This window comes from Benincasa hispida, chromosome 4 (genome assembly GCF_027475165.1).
Source record: "Benincasa hispida cultivar pf3 chromosome 4, pf3_genome.v1.1, whole genome shotgun sequence".
Lineage (NCBI taxonomy): Eukaryota > Viridiplantae > Streptophyta > Magnoliopsida > Cucurbitales > Cucurbitaceae > Benincasa > Benincasa hispida.
This window is the reverse complement of record NC_143481.1, coordinates 10831519-10842204: the sequence shown is the minus strand read 5'-3', so window position 1 is coordinate 10842204 and position 10686 is coordinate 10831519. Positions and strand designations below refer to the sequence as shown.

At 34.4% G+C, this 10686-nt stretch overlaps 1 pseudogene; it reads right to left on the bottom strand.

The window, feature by feature from the left end:
* Positions 1 to 523: 523 nt before the first annotated feature.
* LOC150036474 (uncharacterized) lies at positions 524 to 3042 on the bottom strand (annotated as a pseudogene).
* Between the last annotated feature and the right edge of the window lie 7644 nt (positions 3043 to 10686).

The window sequence follows — 10686 nt, the reverse complement described above, 5'->3', positions numbered from 1 at the left end:
TGCATTCTCAGCTGCCTCGTTCACAAACTTGCCACCTTAAGAGTGTTTTCCCTAAATAGGTCAACACGTCCTATTTCTCGACCCTCCTTTGCTTGCAACTCTGCCTGAATTTGCAGGAATGACTTCGATCCACCTACGTGGTCGAACGGTAATTTTTCTCTATTCTTTCTGTTCGTCACAGACATTTCCTACATTTGAAGAAAAAAAATATGTCAATAGTGTGATGTATTAGTAAATGCAGCAAATGATACACACCATAAATATTCTACCTGAAACGCTTCACTCTCGAAACGGTCACACAAAAAGTACAAATCTTCTGGCCTATTTTTAAGCCAACTAGGCAAACTTGCACGTGCTTGCTGAGGATCTCCACATTTTCTGTAATGTCTGTGAAAATCTGCCCTAAATTCTTTGAAGGAGTTTTGCATTCGATATTCTATTAAATGGTTAAGTCGTTGACTGGACAGATCAAGTTTGAAATGAGCCTACAAAAGAGGGAGGGAAGAATTAGCATAGATGATGTTCATGATTGTAAAAGCCTGTGAAGCAACACATGATTGTCGTGTGTTTTCAGCCCCGATATTTTTCCATCTTTGTCATTGACACATCGTGATATGTTAGATACGAATCCATCAAGGAATTTCACTTATTTCAAATACTTACAAAACGAAATCCGTTCACCATTTGTTAATGTGTATATTGCGTGTGGTTTTACAAATCTGTTCTCGACCTGTATCAAGTGTAGGTTCTTTCTTATCTTCAAATCTTGTAAGTCTAATCGAGCATTCGTTATATCCTTTGTCTTTCCTTCAATATTTAACAATGTGCCCATCAAATTATCGCATATGTTTTTTTTAATATGCATTACATCCAATTTATGTCGTAACAATAGTCTGGACCAATATGGAAAAAAAATACTTTTTTTAGTCCAGTTTAGAATTCGCTTTCTTTTTTTATCTTGCTTCGATGGATGTTTGTTAAGCACAGAAAAGTTTAGTGTATTTATTTGTTGTAATATCTCTTCTTCATTCATTACGATTGGTGGAGGTCTACGTTCAACTTTTCCATCATATTGTCTACTTCGACGCCAACTATGATTCTCTGGAAGATAACATCGATGTCCCATAAATGTAGAGTTGGGAACGGGGCCGGGGCGAGGCGGGGGGGCGTCCCCCGTCCCCGGTCCTGTAGGGGAAATTATCCCCCATCCCCGCCCTCGTCCCCGCCATTTGAAGGCGGGGACGGGGGTGGGGATTCCCCGTCGGGGAAACGGGGTCCCCGCGGGGCCCCATTCGTGGCAGACTTTAACGGAGGGGAGGGATGAGCAAGAGATGAGTGAGAGCGAGAGCACGAGGGAGGGAAGGAGCGAGAGATGAGTGAGAGCGAGAGCGCGAGGGAGGGCAGGAGCGAGAGCGATGCAAAGAGCGAGAGGAGAGGGATGTTTTGTTGTAGATTGTAGAGAGCGAGAGGGGATTGGGGAAGGGATAAAAATATATATATAAATTCGGGATCGGGGATTAATCAGGGTTGAGGTCAGGTCGGGGATACTGTCCCCATCCCCACCCCGTCCTCGGATGAGACCCCAAATAAATTCTCCAGTGTGACCCCATCCCCACCCTATCGGGTTTTTTTGCCAACCCTACATAAATGATATTTTCTCTCTTATCCCGAAGGACGAGTTATCTTCTTTGCATATTGGACATGCTTGATAACCTTTTGTACTCCACCCAGATAAGTCACTGTATGCAGGGAAGTCATTAATCGTCCAAAATAAGGTAGCATATAGTTGAAAAAACTCACCAGCAACAGAGTCATAAGTTCGCACACCAATTGTCCACAACTCTTTCAACTCTTCAATCAACGGTTGCAAGTAAACAAAAATTTCCTTTCCAGGAGATTTTGAACCAAGTATGAGCAAAGACATGAAGAAGTTTGTTTCCTTCATGCATTTCCAAGGGGGAAAATTATAAGGAATTATCACCATAGGCCACATACTATAAGAAGTGCTTATATTTCTAAACGGATTGAAGCCATCTGAAGCTAATACCAAACGAACATTTCGAGGATCTAAAGCGAAATAAGGGAATTCACGATCAAAATGTTTCCACCCCTCTGTATCAGCTGGATGTCGCAATACATCCTCCGTGTCAACTCGCTTATCTTTATGCCATCTCATGTCAGAAGCGTCTTCTTTTGATGCAAACAATCGTTTTAATCTCGGTATCAATGGAAAATGACGCAATACCTTATGTGGTATTTTTTTACCCTTGCCATCATTAACTTTGTACCGAGACTCACTGCAAACAGGGCATTATTGCAAATCTGCAAACTCTTTTCAATACAATACACAATTATATTTGCATGCATGAGTAGACTCATAACCTAGGCCTAAATCACACAATTTTCGCTTGACTTCATAAAAGGAAGTAGGTATAGAGGTGCCAGCTGGAAACGTTGCTTTTAACAATTCCAGCAACATGTCAAACGATTTGTTACTCCAGCCGTTCAAAACTTTGATATGCATCAACTTCACTAAAAAGTTTAAGGACGAAAATTGCGAACACCCATGGTATAATTCATTACGTGCTTCGGTCATTAAATCCTCGAATAAGTTCGTGGTATCTCTTTCTTGACCATTAAAGGACATTTCATTATTCTCAATCCTTCCTTCATTTGCATTTTCGTTTTCAATTGGAACTTGTAAATCGTTTATAAGATTCAACATCTCATTTTCTTCGACGGCATTACTCTCTATACTATCTACTTCAACGTCCTATATTGAATGACTTGTATGACTTCTAGATAAGTTTACTGGCTCTCCATGATATACCCATTCACAATATGAGAGATATATTCCATTGTTAATAGATGTCGTTCCACAATATCTATCTTTTCCTAAATTGAATTTATACAATTCTTGCATGGACATCTTATTCGTCCGGAATCATTAGCATGAAACCTTGCCATATCTAAGAACTGTGATACTCCTTCTCTATACTCCACTGATAACTTATTCCTTAGTTTAATCCATTCTTTATTCATCCTTAAAAATAAATATTTTCTGACCAACTTGTAATCCAAAACAATAACCTGGATTAGAGGACAAAGTACATAGTATTATTAAGCATTGAGTTCCATAATTTTCATTTTTAAGGCAAAATAAACACATAGGTCCCTAGACTGCTTAAATTGTCTTAACAACTTTCAAATGTTTTATTTAGTATGTCTCAAAGCTTTCAATTTTGTGTCTAATATAGGCCTTTCATCTATTCAACATCTTCTAAAATTTACAAGCCTATTGGACACAAAATTTAAAGTTCAATTTTCTATTAGACACAAAATTTAGTTTTATGTCTAGTAGATTCTTTAAACTTTTTTAAAATATTAAATGTGTTAAGTACCAAATTGGAAGTTTAAAGATTTATTTTATATTTTTAAGATTAATATAGACCTTTCATTTAGTCAACATCTTTGAAATGTTAAATCATGCATGCTTAGGCTCCAAATAACCAACATCATATGACATATTCGTTATAAAATTACTCTCAACAATTTCAGAGAATTGTAAAACAAATATATTCTGCAAAATTGACGAGATATTAATGGACATGATTTTAATGGGCGTGATTTGTACAAAAAAAAATTCAGATAAGATTTTAATGGGCATAATATTGATGGGCATGATTTGTACAACAATTTTAGAAAATTAACAAAAGCGAATACAATATTTAACACACTTTAATGGGCATTTCACATATAATTTAAATAAATATACAAGATAAAATAAAATGAGAAAATTACCGGCAAGGAGACGACGGCTGCGGGGGGCAGTTGATTGCAGCGGCGGCAACAACAAAAATTGATGGAAGAAAAGGGAGAAATGGAAGAAAAAATTGATGGAAAAAATGGAAGAAAAGTTGGATGGGAAAAATGGAGAAAATGGGAGTTAAAGTGTAAAATGATGGGAAATTGGGAAGAGGGAGGAAGAATGGTGAAGAAAAACGAGGAAAATGGGAGAAAGAGGGAAAATTTTGAGAGGGAGAGGAAGAAAATAGGGGCGGCAGCGGGGGGGATTGGGGTTAGGGTTTTTTGAGAGGAAGAAAAAATGGGGGAGTGGGGAAGAGATTATATTCCGGGTGTTGACCGTTGGGGACGGGGATGAGATTATATTCCCCGTCCCCACCTCGGTTCCCCACCCTGCCCCGATGAATATATATTATAATTACTTATTATTATTATTACTAACTCATATTCTATTTATATAAACAGAATATGAGTTTATAATAATTATTATAATAGTCGTTACTATTATTATTTTATCTATATACTTTTTACAAAAATTGTGGTATAAAAAATTAGTTATTTTCTAATTTTCATTTCAACCATTTCGTACTTTAATACATTTCTAAAATGTTTTAACATTTAAGACTTTCTACCTTAAGCCATAAATGTTGTAGGATTTAAATGGAAAGCTTGACTATGACATTGTAATATTTAAATTTCAACTTTTAGAAATTATAGAATTAAATTATATTTTTACACATATAATAGTATTATTTTTATAATGAATTTTTATACTGTTTTCTTTGAATGAAAAATTTATTGGAAATAACTCATTTAATATATATAATTTTATTTGGTTGAGAATAAAAAAAAATTGCTAAAAATGAATATATTAAAAATAAACAAACGGGAAAATTTTTCCCATGGGGAATCCTCGCCCCGATCCCTGCAGGGAATTTCGCAGGGACGGGAAATGGTGAAGCCTTCCCTGTCCCTACCCCGCCCCATGGACATCTCCAGTGGGTATTGAACAAGGGGCCCCACCCTTTCATTGGCCCGAGAGGGACTCAATTTGATGATCGGATCACAAACCAATTGTTCATTAGAAGATCAATGAGATTTAAGAAACGAGAGGTAATCTCAAGGGTAAAACAACATTTTGACCCAATCGTTATTAAGAACAACCTGTGAAGGGTTAACTTACTAATCATAGTTATATCAAGTTTGGCACAATATGTCTACAGCGAGGGGAGTGCAACTACTAGACTTTAGTGGAGTGACCCGGTAGTTAACGAATAGGGGTTAATTCAAAGTAAAGAGTTTAGCCAATTAATCTCGGATCGTTGGAGCCCATGATTTGTAGGTTCATTAGATCCCCCTACTAGCTCACAAACGGATTAGCCTTAGAATAGCGTGATAAGTTGATTTGAAACATTCAAATTCGAATTAAGGGAATTAGTAATTATATGTGATATAATTACATGTTTAATTCTTCGATTAATATGTAAATATGATTTAAATATAATTTCATGAATATGGATTCATAGTAATGAATTTGATGACAAATTAATTTAATATTTGATATTAAATTAATAGAAGTAATTAAATTGTTTAATTAATTACTAATTATTAATTTTATTAGAAAATTTGATTATTGAATTAATTTTTGTAAAATTAATCAAATTTCAATTTTAATTAAAGAATTAAAATTGGAAAAAAGTTTTGATTTTGAAAATCAATTTCAATTTTTTTTTTTTTAAAAAAAGAAATTGAAAAATGAGAAAAATCCCAATGTGGGATTTTCCCACTTTCAAGCAAGAAGGTTAGTCACTTTCTTACACATAATTTCACCACCAAACTCAAGGAGTAGCTGGAATCACTTCTAGTGATCAGTTTTGCATGAGAGTTATATAATAAAACCACTATTGATTGAGGGGAAAAGATGATGCAATTGCTGAATTGCTGAATTTTTGAAGGTTGAACAAGTTATTCTTCAACAAGCTGAAAAACCAAAAAACCTCTCCTCTAATTTCCCTAAGTTCAAGCTTGTTTTGAGTCCCACAACTCAATCTTTGAAGAATAGGATCTTCAAAGGTATGTGTTGAAACTCTCTTAATACCATATGAACATGCTTATTTTGATGTCAAAATTAAGGAATTAGAATGCTTAATGATCTTGTTTTCTTTCGCTACATGTTTCGTTAAACCAACAATTGGTATCAGAGCATCATTTAAGCATTCAATTCGAGTTAGTTTTGGCTTGTGGGTGTTTTTCGTAAGTTGTATGAAAATGGTGAGCTGATATGGTTTTTCTAAGTTTTGACTTCAAATCTCTTCAATTATGTTGTAATTTTTGTAATTGGCTCTTGATTGTTGGGCCTTAATGTGTGATTAGGTGTCTCTAATTCAATTGGAATCATTAAAGTTGAAATTAGCTTGTAACTGAAGAAAGAAGTGAAGGAGGTCAAGCAACAAAAACTGTTTTTTTAGCCGCTGCCCTATACTCGATGCACGATGCCATACTCGATGGAATTTACTCGATGTTCGATGTCATACTTGATGGCATACTTGATGTCATACTCGATGTTCAATGGCATACTTGATGCTCATACTCGATGCTCGATGGCATACTTGATGCTCAAACTCGATGCTTGATAGCATATTCGATGCTCGATGCCATACTCGATGCTTGATGGCATGCTCGATGGTACTCGATGGTTTTTTGTCCGATTCAGCCCAATTTTGAGCATTGGAGGTCCGATTCGAGAGGTTCAAGTTCGGTTCAGGGCGGTTCGAGTGGTCTAGAAGTGTTTTGGAGCCAGTTTTGGTTTTTTTGTAATAATTAGATCTTTGTTTGCTTGAGAATGCCAAAACTAAACCATATCAGTTTGTGTTTAATTATTTATGCATGTGACGTATGTTATAATTAAATAAATATAGTATGTGCATATAGTATGCCATGTAGATTTAAAATCCCACCATAGGAAGCATGTTACATGCATTGAAAGTATGTTATAAGGTGTTATAATATACAGTATGCATGTTTAGGGTTTCAATTGTTTTAATATAAGTGTTATATTAAATCATGAGATATCTAATGTATGTTATGTTGGGATTGGTTTCCTAAATCTCTTTGTTATCTTGTAGTTTGTAAACTTTGTATAAACATATTGTTGTTAATAAAATAAGTGTTATTTTATCAGCATATACTCAATCCAATAAACTAAGATCCAAGGTTATTTCATGTAATTTAAACAAGTATGTAGAGACATACAAGTAGATCTTATTTAAATAATAACCTAAATGGTCTATAGTAGATGGATAAGGTTGGGTACCTTATCCTGGTGACACTACGGATAGGGCCTGCTTTGTAGGTGTTACAAGTGTTGTAAAGTGCTACAAATGATTTGATCCTGATAATTCATATGGAGACATGTGAGCGGGGGTATTCTATACAAAGAGTTTGTATAAGATTGAACCACGAAATGATTAGTCTCTTTAATATAACGCCGTTAATAATAGATACTTACATTTCACTAGGATGACCATAGATGACATGACCTAAATCCTGAGTGAGTTATGAACTCCTGCTCATGAAGGCGATCCTTTGATTTGTATGGATGAGAGTGGCCAGATTGTAAACTCAACAAGCCTAGCATTTGGGGATTCATCTGATTGAGGAGCTGGGAACTCAGCTACACAAGATGGAATTCACTCTTTCCTTGATGCAGGGGCAAGTAGATAAATTGCTCCCTTAAGGGCTGATTCTAGGTCTTGAACATAGTGGCCACACCTTCTCCTGGCCCTAGAGGACTTGGTCATAGTGGGACTATGACTTATTGTTCATTAGAAAAATTAATGGTACTTGCGGAGTTAGATGTAACTACAGGGGCAAAATGGTATTTTGGCCCAGCTGTACTTACGAGCAATATGTGAAAGGGTTATCGCACTGTTGATTGGTTATATCCAATGGACATAGAAATTTATCTGTAGTGCAAAGAGTGTAGCTGTCATCTTTAGTGGAGTGACTGACAGTTAACAGATGTTGGGTAATTTAATTAAAGAGTTTAATTAATTATCTGAATACCATTGGAGCTTCAATCTATAGGTTCATAATGTCCCCACTGTAGCTCAACAGGGATTTAATCTTCAAAATAATTTAAAGTGTTCAAATTAATTGAGGGAATTAATTATATATGATATATAATTTGATACATTACGAGAGAAATTTGAATATGATTCAAATACCAATTATATGAATGAGATTCATGTAATTAAATATAAATATGATTTATATTGAGAGGAAGTGAAATATTTGGATATGATCCAATTATCATTTATATGGATGAGATTTATATAAGTGGATTTAATATAAATGTGATTTATATTAAAATGCCATGCATAGTTGAGAAAGAATAAAAACTATACTTTATGTTGTATTTGATGCAATATAAAACTATAGGCTATATGTTATATTTGATATAACATATAGTGTGTATATATATAATAAAGTAGTTATTATATATTCTATTTTATTAATTTATTTGAAATTAATAAAAGGGAAGGAGTTATAACTCCCTTCCCTTATTCTCTCAATAACTAACTTGTGATAAAAGAAGTTGAGAAATCATCTAAGAATTCACACACAAAGAAGTTTTATCTGAAAAAGAAAGGTTCTCTGAAGAAAACTTCCCTATCATCCTCTTCATCTCCCTCCCTCTTCTTATGACTCAAGAAAAACCCACAACTCTTGCTTGAGTCTTTGAATCTCAAAAGAGAATACAGAGAGTTCTCCATTGGTAGTGTTCGTGCGTGAAGAAGGAGATCTGCGAGGAAGGAGTTCTTTTCGTGGCTCATACAAGGGATTACTTGAAGAAAGATTCTTCAAAGGTGAAGTTTTTTTAAACCTCTTTTTCATCTAAAAGCATGTTTTAATTTAACATTGAATGCATATCTATTTGATGTTTACGGTAAATTTTGTATTCAATAATTAATGGAATTTGGACGATCTGCTTTCGCTCAAGGATCTCCTCATGTTGAGTTTCTTTACACCAGTTAACAGATGTTGAGTAATTTAATTAAAGAGTTTAATTAATTATCCGAGTGCCATTGGAGTTTCAATCTACAGGTCCATAAGGTCCCCTCTGTAGCTCAACAGGGATTTAATTGAGAATTATTTTTGGATTAATTTGAAGTGTTCAAATTAATTGAGGAAATTAATTATATATGATATAATTAATATAATGTATTTGATACATTATACTATAAGGTAGTATGGGAGGAATTTGAATATGATTCAAGTACTAATTTTATGAATGAGATTCATGTAATTAAAATTAAGATAAATATGATTTATATTGAGAGGAATTAAATATTTGGATATGATCCAAATATCAATTATATGAATGAGATTCATATAAGTGAATTTAATATAAATATGATTTATATTAAATGTCATGTATTGTTGAGAGAAAATAAAATCTATAGGTTATATTGTACTTGATGCAGTATAAAACTATAGGTTATATGTTATATTTGATATAACCTATAGTGTGTATATATATGTGTATATATATATATATAATTTAATTTAAATTAATTAAAGGGAAGGAGTTCCAACTCCCTCCCCCCATTTTCTCAGATAATTTATGTGGGTTGTGAAAGTTTGATTTTGTTGGAGATTCATCTTCTTCCTCAATTATCTTTGAGAAGGGTTCTCATAGGAAAAACTGAAAAAGAGAAGAAAAGTTCTTCTCCTCCCTCTCTTCCTCTCCATCTTCTTTCCCTCTTCCAAGGATTCAAGCAAAGCCCACAACTCTTGCTTGAATCCTTTGTCCCAAGAGAATACAGAGGGTTCTCGAGTGGTGGTGTCCTTTTTGAAGAAGGAGATCCACGCGGAGAAGAAGATCCGTTCGAGTTTTGTTCGAGGAATTCTTGAAGAAAGTGTTCTTTAAAGGTAAGGGTTTCTGAAATCCTAAGTTTTCCTTTATTTAAAGCATGCTATAATTTATGTAAATACATATATTGTTCTTGTTTTACTGTATTCAATGAAAAATGAAAATTGGGTCGATCTTGCTTCTGCTCACGGTTTTCTCCAGTTAGAGTTCCTTCATGTTATGGATGCAAAAGTATGTCTAAAGTTTTATAATTTGTTTTAAAATTGGATTAGACATTAAAATCCATAACAAAGATAAGTTGCATACTCATGTAGGTTAACCACTTATAAACTTTGGTTACAAACTAAACCGGTATATAATCTTGTCTAAGGCGAGGGGTATTTAAGTTGACAGTCTATGGAACACCTCCTACCTGGGGATTATGGCCGAATAATTGAGCGTTGTTAACCAGTTTTATGAGCAATATGTGAGCGGTGTGAGGTTTTAAAACTGGTTTATCACCTAGATATCGTAGGTTAAATCCAAAAATAAATGTTATACTTGGATAAACACCTAAACTTAGGTTGTTTAATTAGCCGAAATAAATATGAGTAAAGATATACCCAAACAAATGTCAGAACACTTCCTGGGAGTTTAATAGCATATATGATGTGTTATTAGAACACTTCAGTGGGAATTTAATAACATTTCAGTTGGAGATTAATAACATATGTGATATGTTATTTTTAGCTCTCACGTCCTTAAGAGTTCACAATCAAGATTCATGTTTCACTTCGTGTCACCCTGGGAGTGACCTCCATTCGGGAGGTGTTTACATAAATCGAGATTATGGTGAATAGGGGAAGTTGTTCACAGTAAAATCAAAAGTGATGTTTCGATTTTAATTCTCACGTCTTAAGAGGTTCATACCGTGAGATTCATGCGACACTTCATGTCACCTTGGGAGTGATCTCATTCGAAAAGTATTTGCATGAGTCAATATCAAGGTGAATGAAGGGAAGTTGTTC